Source organism: Saimiri boliviensis, chromosome 9, assembly GCF_048565385.1.
Source record: "Saimiri boliviensis isolate mSaiBol1 chromosome 9, mSaiBol1.pri, whole genome shotgun sequence".
In the NCBI taxonomy this organism is placed as follows: domain Eukaryota; kingdom Metazoa; phylum Chordata; class Mammalia; order Primates; family Cebidae; genus Saimiri; species Saimiri boliviensis.
The window spans coordinates 24477937-24503083 of NC_133457.1; the positions used below are offsets into that span (position 1 = coordinate 24477937).

Below are 25147 nucleotides of genomic sequence, written 5' to 3' on the forward strand. Positions count from 1 at the left end.
AGAATGTGCAGGAATTGAATGTTTCCACATTATTATGTGATCTTACAGTGTTGTGTTGGATTTTTTAATTCAATATTTAAAATCTGAATTATATTAGGTAACAGGGCTTGAATAAGCAATGTACAAAAAATACATGATCAGTCACAGCGTAAGAAAAGACTGATGTGCTGTTTCATCTCTCAAACCAGCAGAAAGTTTGAAAACAAAGTGATAGTGTGAGCTAAAGGGCGTTCACATGATTTGTAGAGACATAAAATGCCACCGGGTTCTTAATCTGTGGTTGTTTTGGTTGAGGGGTCCTAAATTGTATAAAAATGTGAACATATTTGCCCCTTTTTTCTGAGAAGAGATGCAAAATCCATCAGATTCTCAAACATTTATTCTCTCAAATGTTAAGAACAAACATTTAAATTATTTGGGAGAATAATTTGGCAAAATGTGTAAGAAAGTTATGCATATGTGTATTCCAATATTGTTTTGAATGCGTAATCACTATAAACCACCTAAACATTCAACAGTGGGGCATTTGAAATAAATCACATTCCAGCCCTATGATAGAGTCACTGTGGTTATTAACAGTTGTGCTGCAGGATTAATGATATACAAATGTTCCTTATACACGATAAGGTAGCAAAAGCAGTTTGCCATTTAGTACATGTGATGTGATGCTGAGTTTATTGAAATGCAAATATATAATGTGCATGGGAAAATATTTGGGAGTATCCATGAAAAATGCCAATGCCAGTTATGGGTAACTAAATGCAGTGCATGCACCTTTATTTTTAAATAACTTTACAATAGATGTATCACTTTTGTAATAAAAAGCATGATAAATATGACACAAAAAGGAATGATTACTTTTCTACATGTTAGAAGATTTGACATAGGTTATTGTTAACTTTTAATTAATCAACTGAACTGAACAGGTACAAATTTGAAAAAGCACTTTAGAGGACTAGAACAATCATCATGTAATACTACACATTGTTTCTACATGCAGAAAGACTTTCTTAATATTTAAAAGCAGTTAAAAAGTCTGTAAGTTTCTAAGCAAATAGAAGAATCTGAGCTATTCAGGACTTATTATAAGACACTAGAGCCTTAGTAAGTCTTTTCTAGAATAAGACAGTGAAATAGAATAAATTAAAATGAAATAATTTAAAAAATTAGAGCATTAGCAAAGGCAAGTAAGCCACTTTAAATATATAAACTCCTAAAATTTTTATTTTTTGTTATTTTTAGGAAAAAATGTTTATACTTCTATCACCTTTTACAAGTGAAAGGAGCAAATGAACTGGTAAGAAAGACTTAGGGCAGGCACAGTGGCTCACACCTGTAATCCCAGCACTTTGGAATGCTGAGGCGAGTGGATCACCTGAGATCAGGAGTTTGAGACCAGCCTGGCCAACATAGTTAAACCCCGTCTCTACTAAAACCCCAAAAAATTAGCCGGGCATGGTGGCAGACACCTGTAATCTTAGCTACTTGGGAGGTTGAGGCAAGAGAATAGCTTGAACCCTGCAGGTGGAGGCTGCAGTGAGCCGAGATCACACCACTGCACTCCAGCCTGGGCAACAACAGCAAAGCTCCATTAAAAAAAAAGGAAGGAAGGAGGGAAAGAAGGAAGGAGGGAAGGAAGGAAGGAAGGAGGGAGGAAGAGAAAGAAGGAAGGAAGGAAAGAAGGCAGGCAGGCAGGCAAGCTTGGTAGAGAAGCAATTCCTGAACTGGATATTTTTTTCTTTTCAAACTACAAGTGACCAAACAGAACTTCAGCAGTGCAATGGTGCCATTGAAAGCCCTGATTTAAATCTGTCTGTCTTTCCATTTGATATTGTATTGCAGGCATGAGCTTGCCTTCCCCTTGGCAGTGGCGAAGTGATATGGAGCGGGGACAGGGAGGTGACACATTATAGGACTAAGAACACCACGCTCGTTTATACATAAGATTCCTACCCACTGGATCACTTGAGGAAAGGAGTTCAAGACCAGCCTTGCCAATATGGTGAGAACCCGTCTCTACTAAAAATACAAAAGTTAGCCAGGTGTGGTGCTGTGCGCCTGTAATCCCAGCTACTCAGGAGGCTGAGGCACGAGAATTGCTTGAACCTGGGAGGTGGACGTTGCAGTGAGCTGAGATCACCCCACTGCACTCTAGCCTGGGTGACAGGGTGAGAGTCTGTCTCAAACACACAAACACACACACAAACAAACAAACAAACAAACAAAATTCCCACCCAAGAGGACTCTGGAACAAAATGAGTGCAGCTGTTATGGTAAGTGAATCAGCTACTGATCTGGCAGGATCTTCAAGATACAAGGTAAAGAGAAGAAAGCCAGGTGCAGGTTAGTCCACTTACTGTCTTTTTTGTGAGTCTGTACCTATCGGTATTTTTAGGTGTTTGTAAATGCAAAGACTAAAGGAATTGGCAGTAGGTAGGCATTGCATCCAGGGACTAGGTCTGGGTAATTGGGAGGCACAGAGAGAGGTGTACTTTCTTTTCACTGCAAACCTTTTGTGCATCCAGCATTCTGCCTAAAAAAAAAAAAAGATCCGTATATGGATCATTCTTCAAACAACAGAAAAAGGAAACCAAATTTTTAAAAAATCTACCCAAAGAAAATTTTTTCATAATAAAAATTGTTCCAAGCCTCAGAGCTTGGCTCCCTTGTTTTGAGCAGGATCAAGTATTCATGTATTCAGCCAAAGCTCATCCTTAGATTTTTGTTCAAGCTGTGCCATCTTTTTTATTTCCTTTGATGGGGTTTCTGAACTCCCATCTTGTCAATGAAGTAGTTTTTAGTTGAACTATTAATTGCAATTGATGAAAGTAAACAATACAAGACATTAATTGTGGTGTTTCTGCTTTAAAAACAATCAGGTAAAATTTCAGAACAAGATTTGCTGTACAGTAGCAAGGTCAGATTCTTTTCCCTGTACACTCAGTGCTACATATTCATGCTTCTGTGCAGACTGCTTGCAATGTAAAGAGGCTGACAACCAGAGTTATAATTAGGTCCTGCTTGTTTCCCTTAGAGTTTACAGTCCAGAAAGTTCACGGAAATAATGAGAGCCTTGTAGCTTTTTGTTATGGATTGAAATGTATACTCCAACACTCGTCTGTTAAAGTCCTAATCCCCAGCACTTTAGAATGTGACCTTATTTGGAAATAAGGTAATTCATTGCAGATGTAGGTAAAGATGAGGTCACACTGGAGTAAGGTGGGCTATAATCCAATATGACCATGTCCTTGTAAAAAGGGGAAATATTTACACAGCCACACACACAGGGAGAACACCATGTGAGATGAAGACAGAGACCAGACTAATGGTTCTACCCGACAAGGAATGCTGAAGATTGGCAGCAAACTACCAGATACTAGGAGAGGGTAACGGCACAGATTCTTCCTCACAGCCATCAGAAAGAAGGACCCCTGCTAACACTGGATCTCTAGATCTCCAGCACCGATTCTTCCTCTGGATCTCTGGATCTCTGGCACAGATTCTTCCTCACAGCCATCAGAAGGAAGGACCCCCGCTAACACTGGATCGCTGGATCTCTGGCACAGATTCTTCCTCACAGCCATCAGAAGGAAGGACCCCTGCTAACACTGGGCTCTAAAACTGTGAGACAGTAAGTTCCTGTTGGTGAAGCTGCTTCATTAGTGGTAGTTTGTTGCAGCTGCCCTAGCAAACTACAAATTCCAGTCCAAATGGAATCAAGAAGCAGAATAAACGTGGAAAAGAGAAGACAGACCATGACAGGGTGGCCAAATTATCCCCTCCTTTTAGAAATTTATAATCTTTTTTAATGGTAAAAGAACACTCTCTGTGCAAATAGCAAAATCGAGAAGCTCTGGTTCCTAAATCGCCAAGAACCTTAACAGGTGTGATTGATTGAGCATTGGCCACAGGTGCCAGGCCTAGTGCTTGGTGCTTGGTGCTTTAACTGGATTATCTTTCCTTCTCACAAATAATGCGCAAGGTTGATACAATTCTCTCCATTTTACTGAGCCTCAGAGAAATAAGGGAAAAATCCCAGGGCTGCACAGGTGTCAAGTCATGAGCTCAAGATTTGGGCCCAAATTTGATGGGCACTGTCAAATTAACAATTGCTAGACTGTAAATTCATCAACTGTAATTTTGAGACGTTTCTCCAATTTTATTTTTGAGTATGCAGGATTTAAATTGTTTTTAGAGATAGTCTCTCACTGTGTTGCCCAGGCAGGAGTACAGCAGTGCAGTCACAGCTCGCTCCAGCCTCAGACTCCTGGGCTCAAGTGATCCTTCCACCTCAGCCTCAGCAGTGCTAGGATTACAGGCATAAGCCACCATTCCCAGACTGAATTTACCACTTTAGATAAAATTTACAGTGGCAACGCTGGCATTGGGAGCAGGTTGAATGGTGGTACAGTCTTTAGAACCTCAAAAAAAGGGGCTTATTGATGTGTGTGTGTCTGTGTGTGAGTGTGTGTGTGTGTGTGTGTGTGTGTGTAGTGGACGATGGCTGTCTGTTTGTAGTAAATGATAAAAGTTTTCCTAATAAAAGAGTTGTTTTGCTATGAGACTCTAAAGAACGTGGCAATAATCCTTTAGCCTGTTCTTTATCATTTTAAGAATGGAAGGAAAGTTCTGCTCTAGGACAGCCTTAGTGACATCTGGTGATTTCGTAACCTGAAGTCAATATATCAGGTCAAGCAGATTTTCCTGGGTAGGAAATACTATTTTCTTTTTCATTCACTTGTTGAACAGAGGAACAGAGTCTTCAAGTTATGCAATGTCTACTCAGTTTTTTTTTTTTTTAATAGCAATCAATTTAAAACTCTACAGCTTTCCATAGATTGTTCTATAATGCTAAAATTTATATTTTAATCCACTCCATATATGACATTTGGACATAAGAAAATGATATGTAAGTTATGATACTTAGTAAATGTTTTGCAGAGTGGACTAAATAGTTCTTCTGGGCGCATCTGTGCCCTCCACAAGGTAAGAGAAAACTTGTTTTTCTTTTAACTTTGAACATATGCTGTGTTTTAAGGTAGATTTTTATTTAAATGCAAAACATTGTTATTTTAAATATCAAATAAAATGTCATTTGCTTTTATCTTCCTTTATGCATTCTAATTTAATTTTGTAATCTATTGGCTCTTTCCTCTTATTCATGGGAAATTAGTAAAACAACAAAAAGATATATAGATGTTTCATTTAAAATTTTCTCACATCTACGTAAAGTCTAGAAAATTGTTGTATTTAACAGTCCATAACAGTGGTATATTTTCTCACAATCTTCTCTCATGTAATTTGAGAGATTTGTATTTTTGCTCTACAGACACAGGCTCTGAGCTTTTTTTTTTTTTTTTTTTTTTTTTGAGATAGTCTATTGCCCAGGCTGGAGTGCAGTGGAGAGATCTTGGCTCACTGCAACTTCCGCTTCCCGGGTTCAAGTGATTCTCGTGTCTCGGCCTCCTGAATAGTTGGGACTACAGGCACATGTCACCATGCCTGGCTAATTTTTTGTATTTTTTGTAGAGACAGGGGTCTCACCATGTTGGCCAGGCTGGTCTCGAACTCCTGACCTCAGGTGATCTGTCCGCCTCGGCCTTGCAAAGGAGTATTTTTTTTCTTTATTTCTGTTATACAACAGCGTATGTGAGTAACTATGAGAAGCCATTAAAAGTCTTTGGGGAATACAGAGTTTCTTTAAGTCACTTTTACAATAGCATTTACTGCCCTGTTTCTTTCAGGTGTGTGATTTCCAATTTACTCATATATGTTCTCTGTTGAGCTGCCTAGAGGCCTATAATCCCGTTCCTGTCTTCGGCACTGCCCAAATAGTTATTGGTCTTGCAGCACAACAAAGCATTTTAGACAAGCCTCCTCTGTTCATCCAGACCCTTTGTATAAAAGAGCTTTGAAAAAGATCCAGGTGCAGATGGCCAGGTTTGACCAGTGTTCCCAGCCTGTGCAACATCCAACACCACTGCCATTTTCCACAGTGAGATAGATGGAGTGGAAAATACTATTAATCTTCAAAAGCAGAATTCATGCATTATTTGGTCCCCAAGAACCAATAATTTTAAAATAATTTACCACCACAAACTGGGTGCCATTTTACAGAAGAATGACCTAGAACAGAAGAAATCTATTTTCTATTGTGTCCACAAAAGGCATTGCATTGGGCAATCAATTTGCTTGTGTTTTAGAAATCCCACCAAACCCTACGGTGCCTTAAAACAAACACAAAGATACCAGGAGAAAACCAGCATTAAGATCCTTTTCTTTTTTAGCTAGTTGTCATTCACTGCCTAAATCATTTCTGAGTTTGTTTTTTTTTTTTTTTTTTTTTTTTTTAACTAAAGTGGGTTACTGTTATTAAATTTTTCAATACAAATAACTGGGTTAAAAATTATTCAATCAATTCTGTAAGTTGTATTTAAATGTCCTGTTTCTGATGATGAAAGCTATGCTTGGCAGCCTTGAACCTGGTCTTAGTTCAGGCTGCCATAAGAAAATATTATAGCTGGGCGTGATGGCTCATACCTGTAATCCCAGCACTTTGGGGGTCTGAGGCAGGCAAATCACCTCAGGTCGGGAGTTTGAGTCTAGCCTGACCAACAAGGAGAAACCCTGTCTCTACTAACAATACAAAAAATTAGCTGCACCTGGTGGTGCACACCTGTAATCCCACCTACTTGCAAGGCTGAGGCAGGATAATCACTTGAACCTGGAAGGTGGAGGTTGCAGTGAGCCGAAATCACACCACTACACCCCAGCCTGGGCATCAAGAGTGAAACTCTGTCTCAAAAAATTTTTTCTTTTGGTAATTGATGATCAAATATAAATGTGGTATATTTATATATTTGCCTTATAAATGTTAGCAACAAAGTCTCAAAAATTTGCCTTTGTCTCAGTGGTTTCAAGAAACCCAACCCTTAACACAAAATTGTTAGAGAGATTCTAAAGCCATTGCGACAGGTTATAATTCCTTTCTGAATGAATGAATTAATCGACAAGAGAAATCTCATTTATATTCAAACATTTAAAAATTACTCTTCCTCTTTGATCATTTGCTAAGATTTTTTTAAAAGTTGGTGCACTGTGTGGTAATTGCATTGAAAGAGATGGTAGTCTGTTTTGTTTTTTTTTTTTTTTGATGGAGTCTCACTCTGTTGCCTAGGTTGGAGTGCAGTGGCATGATCTCGGCTCACTACAACCTCCACCTCCCTGGTTCAAGTGATTCCCCTGCTTCAGCCTCCTGAGCAGCTGGGATTACAGGCATGTACCACTGCTCCCAGCTAATTTTTGTATTTTTTATTTTATTATTATTATTATTTTTTTTATTGCATTTTAGGTTTTGGGGTACATGTGAAGAACATGCAAGATTGTTGCATAGGTACACACAAGGCAGTGTGGTTTGCTGCCTTCCGTCCCCTCACCTGTATCTGTTATTTCTCCCCATGCTATCTCATCCCACCTCCCCACCCCCCATCCCTCCCCCATTTCCCCCCAATGGACCCCAGTGTGTAGTGCTCCCCTCCCTGTGTCCATGTGTTCTCATTGTTCAACACCCACCTATGAGTGAGAATATACGGTGTTTGCTTTTCTGCTCTTGTGTCAGTTTGCTGAGAATGATGGTTTCTAGGTTCATCCATGCCCCTACAAAGGACGTGAACTCATCGTTTTTGATGGCTGCATAATATTCCATGGTGTATATGTACCACATTTTCCCTATCCAGTCTATCATCGTTGGGCATTTGGGTTGGTTCCAGGTCTTTGCTATTGTAAACAGTGCTGCAATGAACATTCGTGTGCATGTGTCCTTGTAGTAGAATGATTTATAATCCTTTGGATATATACACAGTAATGGGATTGCTGGGTCAAATGGGATTTCTATTTTTAGGTCCTTGAGGAATCGCCACACTGTCTTCCACAATGGTTGAATTAATTTACATTCCCACCAACAGTGTAAAAGTGTTCCTATTTCTCCACATCCTCTCCAGCATCTGTTGTTTCCAGATTTTTTAATGATCGCCATTCTAACTGGTGTGAGATGGTATCTCAATGTGGTTTTGATTTGCATTTCTCTGATGACCAGTGATGATGAGCATTTTTTCATATGTTTGTTGGCCTCCTGTATGTCTTCTTTTGTAAAATATCTGTTCATATCCTTCGCCCATTTTTGAATGGGCTTGTTTGTTTTTTTTCTTGTAGATCTGCTTTAGTTCTTTGTAAATATCAGCCCCTTGTCAGATGGGTAGACTGCAAAAATTTTTTCCCATTCTGTTGGTTGCCGATTCACTCTACTGACTGTTTCTTTTGCCGTGCAGAAGCTGTGGAGTTTGATTAGGTCCCATTTGTCTATTTTGGCTTTTGTTGCCATTGCTTTTGGCGTTTTGGCCATGAAGTCCTTGCCTACACCTATGTCCTGAATGGTTTTGCCTAGATTTTCTTCTAGGGTTTTTATGGTGTTAGGTCTTATGTTTAAGTCTTTAATCCATCTGGAGTTAATTTTGGTGTAAGGTGTCAGGAAGGGGTCCTGTTTCTGCTTTCTGCACATGGCTAGCCAGTTTTCCCAACACCATTTATTAAACAGGGAGTCCTTTCCCCATTGCTTGTTTTTGTTAGGTTTGTCGAAGATCGGATGGTTGTGGGTATATTGTATTTCCTCTGAGGCCTCTGTTCTGTTCCATTGGTCTATATCTCTGTTTTGGTACCAGTACCATGCTGTTTTGATTACTGTAGCCTTGTAGTATAGTTTGAAGTCCGGTAGTGTGATGCCTCCTGCTTTGTTCTTTTTGCTTAGAATTGACTTGGCTATGAGGGCTCTCTTTTGGTTCCATATGAAGTTTAAGGTGATTTTTTCCAGTTCTGTGAAGTAATTTTTGTATTTTTAGTACAGACAGGGTTTTACCCTGTTGGCCAGACTAGTCTCAAACTCCTGACCTCAGACAATCTGCCCACCTTGGTCTCCCAAAGTGCTGGGATTACAGGTGTGAACCAACGTGCCCAGCTGGTAGTCTGTTTTAATATCTGCTACCCCAGTGATTATTAGTGTTGATCTCTTGATTTGTCTGCATGGGAGAGGAGCCACTCATGCATTAGCAGAGCAAGTTTCGCAGGTCAAGAAAAGCCTTTCTTTGGTTACAGGTACTGGTTTCATGATACTTTTCCTACGTCTGTTTCAAAAATCTAGTAGATGACTTCATTGGGAAACAGTTTTTCATGGGTTTCTTGTGTTTCTGCATGTTTTTAATCCATTTTTGCTCCCAAATATTTTTCCAAGGATGTTTGTATGGTAAACAGTCTTGGAAGATAGCCATAGTGTCTGTCTCTAACAGAGGACAGATTTGTTTGCTCACCAGAATAAAAGGATAATGTCTCCTTCTGGAATAAAGGTTGGGCAAGTTTGGTAGCAGCTCTTTTATAAGACAGGGCTTCCTAAGATCAGTGGTCATCAATTGGGATACAAAAACATAGGTGTAGGTAGCATCCATGCTGGCCAATGGACAGATCCCAGTAGAACTTGTGTGCTTTGGGAGATGGGAAAGGGAACTGAGGTAAACATGAGGCTCATGCTATCTGTTGTGTCTTGAGGAATAAAGTCCTTATTCTCTGACCCATGAGTTTGAGAGGTTTTTTTTTTTTTTTTTTTTTTTTTTTTTTTTTTTTTTGCCAGCAACCATGAAACTGTGTCTTAGATGCATCTCAGTTCTTGAGACTTAATCTCAAGGAAAACTTATGTTGTGATTATTGTTATTTTTTCTTTTATATGTGTATTTTTTTGCCTGTATCCTTGTTTGGCAGGAGAACATTTATCCCAAAGACTCCCTTTCCCTTACTTCTGGTGAGTTCTGACAAACACCTAGCTAGTATGATAGATTTTTGGTAAAATAGAGAGAAAAAAAGAGTATCAGAATAATAATCTGGCCACTGTATATAAAAATAAACATTTAGTATTAATTAAAGAAAGGTTTTCTGTGTTGACAATGTTTCCTTTTGCAGCTATTTAGCAAAGAGGTATTTTTCTTTATCCACTATACATTTCTTTACATGTGCTATATCAAAAGAACCCCAAACATCCTACTCCCAAACTGAGAGGAAGGGGTAATGGCAGTAGAGTCACATGATCATAAGAAACTTCCCACAGATAACGCTGATAAAATCTGAACAAAATATTTTAAAAACCTACCAACTATGTAGAAGAATGGAAAGTATCCAAAAACAGAAACAAGGACCTAATATTATTTTTATCTCCCTTTCCCCACCTTTGAATGGCACTTGTAATTTTAATTTACTTTGACTTCTCATGCCTGTCTATGTCACAATAATATTTGAAGACAATGAAACAATACCAGACTAACCTTAACTCCCCAAACCAGCCACTGCTGGTTGGAATTGGAATCCACCAGCCGTGGAATTCCAATTAAGTGGCCAAAGGCCATTTTGAATGTTAGACCTACGTAACACTGCAAAACTGACTTTTATAAAGGAATGATTGGCTCAAACTTCTGGGTTCTCTTTCCTTATTGTGATCTGAAGTCAGATGCCAGGCCCATGGATATAGTGCAGTGGTGACAAAAAAGGGCTGGCTCAGGATAGCCCAGTCTACCAATGTACCATAGCAGAGACTTGAGGCTGGTAGCAATGAAACTCCCATTGTACCAAACTTCCTATGAGTCAAGTGTGCAAAAGTATAACCTAAGTATCAAAAGGAATTCATGGTCCCTAAGATCTAGAAAGGTTTGACTTAGCCTCTATTCCACACTCTGTAGAAAAGTCCAGTGCCGTTCCCAACATTTCTGTGGACTCTCTAGGGACACACCCTCAGGACATCTCTGAGTCTGATTTCTTCTTTCTTGAGTTCTGGTTCTCCATTCTGTGCTTTGTGACTTTTTCCTCCTCCTCTCTGGCATCAATCTGAGTGTGAAATCAGCTCTTTGTTTTCTTTTAAAACTCCACTCGATGTGTATGGATGTAAAAGGAAACATTATCACAAAATTTCAAAGGAAAGCTGGATATTAGGCATCCCTGCTCTTAATATGGTTTTAGCCACTCTCTCATACTTCTACTCCTCCCTTTCTCCTCCATCCTGTTCTCTCAGTATAAAATAAAACAATCTCCCCCCAAATCATCCTCCAGATCTTCACTCCTTTCTCTCAGTTGTCATTCTCTTCAAACACACATTCTGGTCTCCTTTTAGCACAGGACTCAGCAGAAACTCAGAAATCACTCCATTATTAGAGGTCCACAAAATTACTTTCTTAGGTTTGGATTATAGGATATGCTTTTTACTGCTTCACAAAAAATTTGTGTTTGTATGTATGTTCTTATTACAAAATTAGTAAACTCCTCTTATTTGACTGATAAGTCATTAAAATTGCTATACATGCTTTTGGCAAATACAGAAAAATATTAGGGTTCAGATAGTTTGGTGCCGAAATTTCACTTCCATTCCTCCTTTATTATAGAGTTCGGGCAGAGGACAATATGCAAAGATTGGGAGCTAGAAAGAAAACAACATGCCTGTTTATTAAATAATTATGATCACCAATGTACCAGCTATTGTCTGGGAGTACTCAGGCCTATAACTGTCTTGTACCAATGGGGTAGAACTCCTGAGAACTACCTTCCCAAGATCCCCTTGACACCTGGTTTCCAGCTTGGTTCTTCTAATGGGCTGGACTCCTGTGTAATGAGAGGGAGATGGCAGAAGTAACTTGAAGGCCCTAGACTTCTGGTCCCAGGTGCAGAGCTGACATGCACCTGTGAATGCTTGCAAGGTGCCAGTGGCAGCAGCAGTGAATGTGTGCTCTGTGATGGATTCCCATCGCTTAGGGCAGACCAGTGTGGCCTCCTGCAGGTCCTGGTCCCTGAGAGACATTACTTTCCCCTCGTGTCTCCTCCAGGCCTTCCCCTCGTGTCTCCAACAGTGTTGTAGCTTAACTATCCAGATTAGATTCTTTTCTGTTTTAAATAATTAAAGTGCTTTCTATTTTGCTGATTGAATTCTTGACTGTTATCCCCCTATAATATGGCTGTTCTGGCAAGCTAAGTTAGAGGACAGGAGAGCTATAAGGCCAGAGGCTTGAATAGGCTTTTTCAAAACTAAGATGACTGGAACTGAAGAGAAGATTTTGAGCAGACTTAACATTCCCAGTCTAGGGAGGAGCTGCTGGAATGCGGAAAATGTTATGAACTTGCTCCAAAGAACCAGAGCCACGTATACGTCCTAATTAGACTGAAAAACAGAATAGGAGAGAAACACCAGAACATGGCTGCAAGCCCTTAAGAAAAAGCAGCCTTATCTGCTCATAAAATGCAGGACAATGACCAATCCATTGATCATCTTCTCCTTCTTACAGGAGGAAGAGTAAGGGGAATGGGTGGAAGTACCCAACATGCATGGGGAGAGCTGGAAACGTCTGCCTCTGAGCTGTGTTGGAAACCTGAGAAGGTAGGAGAAACTGTTTCTACATATAACAGAAAACTGAACTCATTCTGTCAGCCTAGCAGGAATGAGAAGAGGCTTATGTTTTGTAATTGAGATACTCACTGGTTAAAAGGATGAAAAATGTATTTCTTTGGCTTTCTCTTTTATCACCAACACAAAAGCTGGCATGATTTCTGTATGACTGAGTTGTTGCCAGTGGGATCCCAAATCCCAAACAAAACCAAGGAGACTATTCTGACCATTATGAAATTCATTGGAAAGTATGAATCTTTTTCTTGAAACAAAGACTTGATAGAAAATAGCCAGGATTTTATACACACTTGTATTTGACCCTAAATAAAAGCCTTGACTTGACTGTTAGAATGCTAACTGGGGCACCAGGAAAGAAAGAAACTACTCAAAGAGATCTTGATGAAACCATGTGCCCTGGGAGTAGTCAAGCTAGAGTAGCATGGAGCAGGGGGGATAATTGATGCAGTGTCTTTCCTAAACTATGTCATTTTCTATGTAGCTGTTGACATTTCTCCTAGTGCTTCATGACTGGTCGTAAAGTCACCAATAGTTTCTTCCAGTGTTTTTCAGTGTAGCCAGCCTCTGTTTATTGTTTATTGTGTGCATGCTGATGCTATCCAAGAAGTCCCATTTTGTGAACCTCTTTTGGAAACTGTAAAGATTGTCAACAGCTTCAAAATGATACAGTGCTTCTTAGCCAAACAAAATTTGCCTGAAAGAAAAATCTCAATTTCTCATGTGCAGATAGGACCCCTGTGATGCCTGGCACTGCCCTGGGCTTTACTGCTTTGTGATATGTCAGGTTGATACACCAATTTTGACATGGGCATGTGTTGGCATCAAAAGCCTTTTCAAATTTTTTGAAGGAAGTTTTGCTTACTGCTATGAAAAGTGTTACATTTATAATGGCATCATTTCAAGATGTTTTGTCAAGAGATGGGAGCCAGATACAAAGTTCTTCTCTATTCCACAGCTTACTGGCATTCCCAAGAGCAAATCTGTAATAAGTGTTTGAATCTCACATGGAAGTTTCCCTTTCTTGAGGGAAAAAGAAAGTAAATCTATTTTTAAAATAATTTTGGCATGAATAGCTCATTTATAGCTTGACTTACATAGCAAATGTTTTTGGTTACATACTAGAGGTAAATCTTTTGATTCAAGACTCTGCAGTGACAATGGCACTGCTGAAAAATTACAGGCTCTTTGACTAAGTTGTTGTTTGCTAGAGGTGGCCAAATACGTGAATTTTTTGATACTGGATGAAGATAGAGTTTTGCACTCTGGAAATGGGAAAGCCAAGGAGATAGTGATATATAGATTCCTGGCAATGTAGCAGAGTTATTTTGAAAGTTATTTTATTCAAACAACCTTAAAATAGGAATCTGGATTTGCAATTTTTTTACTTGCTAACAAAAATAGCACCAGTAATTCAGGCTTTGCTAAAGATACCCTCATTGATATGAGGACAAAAGAGAAGACTTGACTCATATTCAGTTCAAAGTCCTGGAGAATTCTGGTATTGTTATGCACAAAATTATTCCGACCCGGGAAAATGAGTGATGGGTAGCTCTGATTCCATTTACTGAAGAAAAAAATGCTATAATATTAAAAGCTGACCCCCAAATCCCTTTTAGAGAAAAAATTGTCTAGAATCATACTTTGATAAATGTGTAACTGGGATGGATTTTGTTGCTGCTCAGTTTCTCTCAAATGTGAGAATTGGTGACTTTCCCCTCCAAGACTTCCAGCTGTTGCCTGGTTTTAAGAATCTCTCTTTCTGGAAAACTTTGGAAACTCCCGGACTTTTGGGGGGAAAGGCAATGTTTATACAGCACATTTTAGATGGTATATGCCAGATAAACGTCCTGCCGATCCATGGATGACAAGCCATCTTCCATCAGCAATGGGAAGAAACTGACATAGTGCCTCAGTGTGGTCCTTGTGTTTCCTGTGACTCCCACTGGAATGGCTGTGGTTGATGGCATTGGCTCAGCTTCCATCAGGCTTCCTATGGGAGATGCTTTGGCAGGTTGGCTTTTCTTAATGGTGACTCTGGTCTTTCACTTCCTCTCCTTTCATCTCCCATCACGATTCGGCCCTTCCTCCTACCTCCTCTCACGTGATGCTCCAGAACACTCTTCCTTTCCTGTTGCCTCCCTATCCCAGGAACTTTCATCTCGTAACCATGGAGATTCAAGGGTAAATTTTCTGCATCTCCTTCAATTTTCTTTCAAATAAATTATTAGGGATCAAACTCCATGTTCTGTTTCCCTTAAGGCCTTCCAGCTCTGACACCTAATAACCTATTTTGCATATAAAACAGAAATCAAAAGGTGAACATAAAATGAAAACCCTGCATTATGTTTTTTCTTTTTACATGTCTCCCTTTCTAATTCTAATGCTTTTCAAGGCAATATGGATGTCTCAGTTATTCTGGGGAGGGTCAGTACAAAGAAGTGGTACAAGAGCAACAAAAACAAGGCACAACAATGACTGTTGGGTAAAGCTTAGAGGTGTCTGGGTCCTAAAGCTTCAAAGATTGGTCATAACTGCTTTGTTTAGTAAAAAGAAAAAAAATAAGAGCCAGAAAAATGGTAGAGGTTTTGTTGATGATCAAGAACATTGCTTGGTGTGACTTCTCCAGGAGAATCCTTCCAAAGATCCAATCAAATCTATCAATGGTACAAAAGCTTGATATGTGGGACAGGACTAAAATGGGGTGAGTGCTGGTTGGTATGGGGCAGAATGTAAGGATATCAGAGCTTACAGGTGGAGGAGACAGGCAGATGCTAGTTGCTGCAGAACTAGCAGAAACCTTTACGTAGAGCTTTGGCTTTCCATTGGCAATGAAATTACCTAGTATAAGTGATTTTACCTAATGATCAAGGAGGTAATGTAGCCTCCACCTATCTAGAGAGTTATAACAATGCACATCTTTGTGATTAAGCACTTTAATTAGAAACAAGAGATAGAAATAAAGTATGTTATGTCAATGATCACTACAATTTTAACTTCTTATCCTCATTAAACACCTTTGGATTTCTTATTTCTGAGTAGTCATCAGTTCATTTTCATTTCATGTAAATAATTTTGATTCATTTCAAGTTTTTTAGGAAGTTGCCATTAATTTCTACAAGAAAAAAAATGAAACAAGAAAATTTCTGCAAGAAAGAAATGAAACTGCACTAGTCAGAGTTGATAAAGCAGAAAAAGCTTTTATTAAAATAATACAGGATTGCTCCTAGAGTTCCCAGGAGGGCTGGTGAACAAACCTTGCAAAGCCAGCAGGAACAGTGACAGGCCGGGCAGCCAGAGCCGTGGCCAAGACTGCACCACAGATCAACCTTGGGGAAGCATATTGCTGCCTCTACAGGGACCCAGACACCTCAGTTTCATTACTACCACCAAAGCCACTGAGCACTTGACCCAGCTGCTGCTGCCCTCACCACTGTAATAGATTGTCTACTGGGCCTGCTTCTCTGTCCAAATTCACAATACCAGCCTGCTGCACTTAATTGGCCAGGTCTGTGTCAGTCCCCCATGACTTAAACTGCCAGGGGTGCTGGGGAATAAGCATCAGGGCTTTGGGGCTCCCATGCTGGGAAGTAGGCATAAGCAGTGAATGGAGTTAATAAAGGGATAATAGAGCAGAAGTAAAAAAAAAATTACAATCATCTACAATATTGAGAGAAATCATTTTTTATAAAGAGCAGTTTTTCTTCTATGTTGCCTATGTGAAAGCAATAAATATCCAAGGCAATAATATGAATAGTATATTAAAATTAACATGGGTATTTTAAGACTCTTTTGGGAGGTGAGAGCAGGTCCATAAATTTATTAGTTTACTAAAGTCCCCAAACGAAACACCAGACCCTGAGTGGCTTGAATAGCCAAAATTTAGTGTCTCACAGTTCTGGAGGCTAGAAGTCCCAAATCAATGTGTCAAACAGGTTGGTTTCTCCTGAGGGCCTCTCTCCTTGGCTTACAGAGATCATCCTCCTGCTGTGCCTTCACATGGTCTTTCCTCTATATATCTATGTGTCCTAATATTCGCTTATAAGGACAATAGTCATATTCCATTAGAGCCCATTCTAAAGGACTTCATTTTAACTTAATTATCTTTTTAAAGCTACTATCTTCATATATAGTCACATTATAAGATATGGAGGGAGGGGGCTAGGATTTGAGATTTCAGGGGCCATACTCTGTTAGTAAGGATGTTGGGAAACAGAGTCTTTCTTACATTGCCAATGGGAAGGTAAAGTTGTCTGATCCCTGTGGAGGAAATTTGGCAATATTACATAGTAAAGTTACTCATGAATATTTCTTATAGGAATCTGTCCCAAAGATGTATGCCTAGTTTAAACTCTTCCTCTTGAATGAAAGCACAATCTACAAATATGATAGGCTATCACTGTCATGATTAGATTGCCTTATAGGGTGAAGGTAAAAACATTTTTCAGATATAATTAAAATCCCTAATCAACTTAGAATTAACCAAAAGGGAGAGCACACTAGGAGACCTGAGCTAATCAGAAAAGAGAGCATATCCTAATGGCTTTGGAGAAGTAAATAATCATTTCTGAAACACCATTTGGCCCAGCAATCCTGTTACTGGGTATATACCCAAAGAATTAAAAATCATTCTATCATAAAGACACATGTACATGTATGTTTATTGAAACACAATAGCAAAGATTTGGAACCAGCCCAATTGCCCATCAACGATAGACTGGATAAAGAAAATGTGGCACATATATACCATGGAATACTATGCAGCCATAAAAAATGATGAGTTCATGTCCTTTGCAGGGACAGGGATGAAGCTGGAAACTATCATTCTCAGCAAACTAACACAAGAACAGAAAACCAAACACCACATGTTCTCTCACATAAGTGGGAGTTGAACAATGAGAACACAGGGACACAGGGAGGGGACCATCACACATTGGGGACTTTTGGGAGGGGTGGGAGACTAAGGGAGGGATAGCATTAGAAGAAATACCTAATAGATGATGGGATGATGGATGCAGCCAACCATCATGGCACATGTATACCTATGTAACAAACATGAATGTTCTGCACATGTACCCCAGAACTGAAAGTACGATGATGAAAAAATTAATGAAAAGAATTATAAAGGAAGACTATGAACAACTGTATGCAACAAATAAAATAACAAATGAAATGGGTAAATTCTTCAACACAAATTACTGAAACTGTCACAAGAGAAGATACACAATCTGTGTAGATCTTTAACAATTAAAGATCTTTAATATTCTCTTTAATTTCAGCCTAGGGGAAAAAAGATCTTTACCAAAATTTAGATGAATGAATAAATTTTTAGATACAAACTGCTAAAGCTGGCACAAGAGAAAATAGAATATCTGTATAGACCTTTAACAAATAATGGCAGGAAATTAGTAATAAAAAACCTGTTCATTAAAGAAAAGCCCAGAGACCTATGTCTTCACTGGTAAATTTCGTGGGACACTTAAAGAAGAATTATGTCAATTCTTCACAAAGTGTCTGAGAACACAGAAGCAGAAGGAACATACCAACTTAGTCTATGAGGTTAGGAATAGCTTAATACCAAAACCAGGCAAAAATATCACAGAAAAAGAAAACTACATGACAATATCTCATAAATATGATGCAAAAATCACCAACGAATTACTAGAAAACTGAACACATCAACATGTGAAAATAATGGTATGTTATAATCAAATAGGATTTATCCCTGGAATACCCAGTTGTTTTCATATCTAAAATTCAGTTATGTATTAATAATTTACAATATTCACAGAATAAAAAGCAAAATTAGACCATTGTCTCAATAGATGCAGTAAAAGCATTAGACAAAATTGAACATCTCTTCATGATAAAAATATTCAACAAACTAGGAATAGAGGGAAACTTCTTTAACCCGATAAAGGGCACTTATGAAAAACCTATAGATTACAAAAAAGCTAAGAGACTAAATACTTTCCTCCAAGATGAGGAAGAATACATGATTGTCCACTTTTGCTACTTCCATTTAGTGTTGCACTGGAGTTTCTAGCCAGGAAAATTGGGCAAGAAAAAGAGAATAACAAAGGCATCCAGACTGTGAAAGAGTAAGTCAAAAAATGTGTATTTAGAGATTATATGATGTTACGTATAGAAAATACTAAAGATAGCATTTAAAAATGGACCCACTAAAAAACTGCTAGACCTAATAAGTTTAGCAAGGTTGCAGGACATAAGATTAATATAAAAAATCAGTTGATCAGTTGTATTTTATATAATGGCAATAATTAAATCTAAAATGAAATTAAGAAAATACAGGTAGCGCTCGACTTACGACCACGGTCGGGACCACGGAATGGTTGTAAAAGGATTTGGTCGTAGGTTGAGTAGGCTATATGTACAGTTGAAATGGTGCACGTGGAGACGGTAGTGCTGCCGGAAGCTGGTCCGCACTGTCTTACGCCCAGCTGGGCAACGTTTGTGCTGCCAGACATGGAGCAGTCATGGCTAGCGATTGTGTTCGTAAAGTCGAATGGTCGTAAGTTGCATAATAAGTCAATCAATACCTGTAATTCCATTTATAGTAGTACCAAAAAAATTTCGAAATAAATTTAACCAGTAAGTGAAAACTTCTACTCTGAAAAATATAAAGCATTATGAAAAAAATTAAAGAAGAGAGAAGTGAAAAGCTTACTATTTCCGGGCAATCTGTATCAAAATCCCAGTGGATGTTTTGCATAAATTGACAAGCTGACTCTAAAATTCATATGGAAATGAAAGTACAGCCAAAATGATCTTGAAAAAGAAAAAGTAGTAGGACTTACTCTTCCTGATTTCAAAACTTACTACGAAATTACAATAATCAAGACAATATGGTACTGGAGGAAGGTTAGCTATACAGATCAGTGGAATAGAATTGAAAGTTCAGAAATAAACCTTTATATTTATAGATAATTGATTTTTGACAAGAATTTCAAGACAATTAGGGAAAGAATCATTTAACAAATGGTGATGAAGCAACTAGACTTTTTTACACATAAAAAACAGAATCTGGACCTGTGTGTCACACCATTTATAAAAAATAATTCAAAATAGAAATGTAAGAGCTAAAATGTAAAACTCCTGGAAGAGAACACAGGCATAAGTCTATGAACTTAGACTAGGTAATGGTTTTTCAGATATGACATCTTCAAAGGACACAATCAAGAAAACAGACAACCAAGAATGAGAAAAATTTTCACAAATCATAATGCATCTGACAAGGATTTTTATCCAGAATATATAATAAACTCTTATAACTCAATAATAAAAAGATGATTCCCAATTAAAAATCAGAGAATAATCTGAATAGATGTTTTTCTTAAGAAGATATAAAAATTGTTCATAAGCACATAAATACCCAATACCATGAGCCAACAGAAAAATGCAAATCAAAACTGCTATCCAGATAACACTTCACACAAAATATAATCAAAGATTGCAGAAACTGGAAGCTTCATAAACTGCTAGTGTATGTACAGAGTGTAAAATAATGCAGCCTTCTTGGAAAACAATATTGCAGTTTCTCGAAAGATTAGCATAAAACTACAATATGACCCAACAACTCTCCTCCTAGTTATATATGCAAAAGAATTAAAAACAGGCCCACATAAACACTTGTATACAAATGTTCATAGCAGCATTATTCACATTAGCCAAACTTTGGAATCAATCCAAATGTCCAACAATGATAAATGAACAAACAAAATATGACAATTTACACAATGGCATATTATTCATCCATTAAGAGGAATGAAGTACTGATACACAGTACAATAAAGATGAACCAGAAAAACGTGTTCAATGAAAGGAGGCAGATGGAAAGATCACATATTGTATGAGTCTATTTATATAAAATGTCTACTGTGGAAACATCTCTAGAGTCAGAAAATAGATTAGTAATTATGTGGGAGAAGTGGGGAGTTTCTGTTGGTGGATATGAGGTTTCCCTTTGGGGTGAGGAGAGTTTTAAAATTCATTATGTGATGGTCACACTCTTCTGTGAATATACTAAAAACCATTGAATTGTATGCTTTAAGTGGGTGAAGTGTGTGATATGTGACTTTAACAAAGTCGTGATGAAAGGGCATAGGATCCAACTAGAAGGGAGCTCCCTCGCGGATGGGACAATGTAAGCATCGAAAGGAATGACTGCATCACACTGAAACGCAGCACATATATAAAACTCAGTGAGTTTGTAATGATACCAAACCAAAACTAACAAAATATCTCACTATTCACCACTGGAGGTTGCCAGAGCATCAATTATTTCTCTGAAAAGTGAGCAAGAAAAATAATCAAGCTCATTTATCTTACCTGTATGAATAGTATATGTATGTAATCAAATAGCTTATGAGGGAAAATTCTTCTTCATAGAAGATTTATAGCTAATAGATACAGACAGAATAGCAGTATTAGAAATTTACTTATTTTGCAAGTCCTAATGAAATAATGCTTCCAGGCAGCATTCATGTATAAATGACAAAAGCATGAGGTACAATGTGGATGAAATAATTTTACAGTGGAGAGGTCAGGCTGATGCAACCTGAACCCTCTGATTTCATATTTGGAAAAATAATTTTATTGACTAATAATTCACAAACAATAAAGTTCACCCTTTAAATTATAAAATTCAGCGGTTTTTAGTGTAGTCACAGAGTTGTGCAACCATCACTTCTCTGTCAAAAGACAAAATTACGACAAATTTAGTCAAAAGATATCAGTTGGCTTTTATTTGCAATTTCAGAATTGAACACAACCTCGTTCTGGTGAGCTGAGCAGAGAAAGTTTGACCTCACAAACAGAAAAGGTCTGAAGAAAGTAAGACCAGGGAACAAAACATGGATTGGTCATTTCAAAGTCACTTTCTCTGTAAAGGTTAAAGCAGAGAGGACTTTCTTACCATGTTAGCTAAAAGTGGCCTGTGTGGGGATTTGACTGTTATCCTTCTCTTCTGATTTCTTGAAGGTCAGATGAGCAACTTAGTTTCAGCACGGTAACATGGAACTTCAATACAAGTGATTCCATTTTGGTTAGGTCTGTTGGACCTCGTGCAGTAGCTCAGTCCAAGCCAATGGTCTTATATAAATATTATTTAACAACTGCTAATTTCTAAACATTTTCATCACTCCAAAAAAGAGTTATTAGTTCCATAGTTACTAGCAATAATTCGCCATTCCTCCCTCCTACCAGTTTTTGGCAACCACAAATATACATTTTCTCTCTGTGGATTTGTTTATTCTGGAAATCTGTATAAACAGAATCTTGAACTATGTTTTCTTTCAGTTACTATAATGTTTTCTTGTTTGTCCATGTTGTAGCATGTATCTGTACTTCATTCCTTTTAATGGTTAAATAGCATTCCATTGTATGGATGTTCCACCTTTTGTTTATTCGTTCATTAGTTGATGGACACTTGGGTTGTTTCAATTTTTGGCTCTTGTGAAAAATACTTCTAAGAGCATTTATGTACATATTTTTTTGTGTGGACATGTGTTTTCTGTTCTCTTGGTTCTATACCTAAGGGTGGAATTGCTGGGTTATATGATAGTTTAACTTTAAAAAGAGGTTTCATCTTAGTATTACTAAAAGTGGTGTTAACACTAAAAAGGAGGCAAATAAGCACTTAGTCAGAAATGGGGATTGTAACTCACCGAGGTAGCCATCAGAGACTGCAGCACCAGCAAGAGTCAATAGGGCTTTTAGATTACCTGTTTGTCAGATTATTTCACCAGTTGATTAAACAAAGAAGTCTTTAATCGTTAGTGAAACAGTGCATTTACATCAGTTAGTCAGGGAAAGCTACACACAGTATGTTCTTAAAGACTGAAGATCAATTTCATTGTCAACGGCATAGATGTCTGTGAAGGAAATGTTTTTACAGTTTCTTTGTCAGTTTCAAAGTTCATCAGCAATTTAGTGCGGAGTCAGTAGCCCAAGATGGAGTTACTGATGTCAAGCGTGGAACATTGCTAAGCTCACAGTGGGAAAATCCAGTATTATGCACATTAGAATGAGATGCAAAAAATTGCACAGCATACATTCAAATTATTCTGGCCAAAACAATTGAACTGAATATAATAAAGCATCTAGATCAGGGATCTGCAAGCTTTTTTCTGTAAAGGGTCAGGCAGTAAATATTTTAGGTTTTGTAAACCATACAATCTGCATGCATCATATTGTCTCAACTCAGCTAGTGCAGCATGAAAGGAGTTATAGACAATATGTAAATAAATGGCATGAATGGCTTTGGCCCAGTAAAACTTTATTTACAAAGCCCACAGCAAGTCAGATTTGGCCCATGGACCATGGTGTGCCAACAGATTTGAAATCTCATAACCATTTGGAGGAAACTAGTGACTTGGTTTCTCCAAAAAATGGTCAATGGCATGAAAAAGGCTTACATTCCACTTCTTCCATAAGTGCTCCCCTTTTGTTCTCATGCAACACGTTTCTTGATCGGGAAATGAAGAGGAAGCCTGGGTGTATTGGAAAGCACATACTGACTTACAATGTTTCTTTTAGTGGCCTCACTGTGCTGCCCCTTCTCCTGGTAATAAAGGGTCCCTCTGTCTGGGCCAATTATAGTTCTCCATCCCTATTGCTACAGTAGTCACTCACAGATGTGAACATTTGCTCTAAGGTAGACCAATCAGAGTTTTTCCCTCAGCACTTTTTTTTTCCCAAGTGAAGTGCTCTGGTTGTGAGAGCATATGAGAGTATACAAGTTCCAAGATGACTCTCATCAGACTTTCAGGTTTGAGTGGCCACTGATCTTGAGAAAATAAAGCTAACCTGAAAACAGGAGAGAGGTGTATGTGTGTATGTGTATGTGTTTGCTTTTATGTTTATGTGGGAGAGACAGAGACAGAGACAGACTGAAACAGAGAAAGGCAGAGACAGACAGGCAGAGACAGATAGGCAGAGAGAGAGAGAGAGAGAGAGAGAGAGAGAGAGAGAGAATGAGAAGTGGGGGGACACGTTATTGGCAACTAAAGAGTTCTATTTAATTGTTCACTTCTAAAAATTTTTTGAGAGGATAAAAAGTAATATGTGTAAGATTCCTGGCATCATGTGTACTAAATCACAAATTGCTTACTCTGTCTCCTCTATTATTTAGTTTCTCATGTTTATGTGCCTGGTTTTACAAGTTGACTGCCAGCTCCGTGTAGGTGGGAAACACACTCTACATTTCCTTGCTTTCCACAGTATTTAATGTAAGCTAAATTAAATTCTGTGAAAAAGATGCTCTGTATTGACATATAAGAATATGAAGTTGTATTATTTGATTAGCAGTGGAATGACCTTTATATCTTCTAATGAAAATAGACTCCTTTTTTTTGTGAATTTATCACAGGTTAGAAGTGATATTTTAGTTGAAGAGTTTTTTTAGAAGTATTATTATTATTTTTACATTTAATGGAAGAAATACTGTTAACTTCTGAAGAAACTTTTTCTTGGAAGTTCATGAATGAAAAGTTATTGTGCATGCAATTTATTTAATGTTGAATATTTAAGGCATATTTTTAGCTTAATTGCTGGAAAGCAATATCACCACAAGTTGAAATCGTTTTAAAATACAAGAAGACTTAAAATTATAGTGAACATGTCATTTGGAATAATTGGCATTCTAAACAAAGTCTGAAAGAAGTCATTAGAGATATTTAAAGCAATTAACTGATATTTTTAAAAGGCCTTTACAAGTTGAATTTATTTACTTTATACATTTAATGGCTTTAAATATATAATACTAAAATTACTGTTCTAGTTTTTAAATAAGTAAATGAAATTCTATTTTTTTCTAAAAACCAAATTGCCTAGAACACTAAAATATCTATTGCTGTTCTAAATTTAATGCTTAGTTAGTTACCAAATTTGATGCCAGACCCACATTAAAAAGTTTTAAAGCAAATATATTCTAGTTATAATACCTAGGTAAGGTATAGCCTATAGCTTTCTTTTTATAGTTAATGCTAATTAAAAAAACTCTTTAAAATTTTATTGTGCATAAGTTGACATTTTAAAAGCATTATGTTTATTTTTAGTTAACATAAAATTAAACACATTTATGGGGGACAATGTGATGTTTTGATACATGTAAGCAATATGTAATGATAAAATCAGGATAATTAGTATACCTGTCACCTCAAACATTTATTTGTTTGTGGTGGAAACATTCAAAATCCTCTCTTCTGAGTATTTGGAGATACACAATACCTTATTGTTGGTTATGGTCACCCTTCTATGAAATAGAACACCGAACATATTCTTCCTTTGTAGTTGTAACTTTGTGCAAATAGACCAACCTTTTCCTATCTTCCCTGCTTTCCTACATGGTAATGCTAGTTTTCTAATTCTCAGGAAACATTATAATTAAATAAAAATTTGTCACCTCAATAATAGATATTTCCTTATTTGTACTTACACATAAAATTAATTTTAAAAGTGTCCTAAGGATATATTTTCATTTTTTGTTTCATGTGAGCATAATTTGATTTACAAAAGTTATGGGAAGACAAACCATATTGTGAGTTTGTCATATATGACCTTTATTGTGTTGAGGTGTGTTCCTTCTATAACTACTCTTTGACAATTTTTATGATGAAGAGATGTTAAATTTTATAAAATGTTTCTTCT

At 37.6% G+C, this 25147-nt stretch overlaps 1 protein-coding gene across 3 annotated transcripts in view; it reads left to right on the top strand.

Moving 5' to 3' along the window:
- The first annotated feature begins 1307 nt into the window (after positions 1-1307).
- OTOL1 (otolin 1) overlaps positions 1308-25147 on the top strand; it is a 60341-nt gene continuing 36501 nt past the window's right edge. The window contains exons 1-2 of one of the 3 annotated variants that reach the window (XM_074405599.1): positions 1308-2002; positions 12363-12454. The gene's annotated coding sequence lies outside the window, so the exon portion shown is untranslated. The other 2 variants (XM_010335704.3, XM_074405600.1) reach the window with 2 other exon arrangements.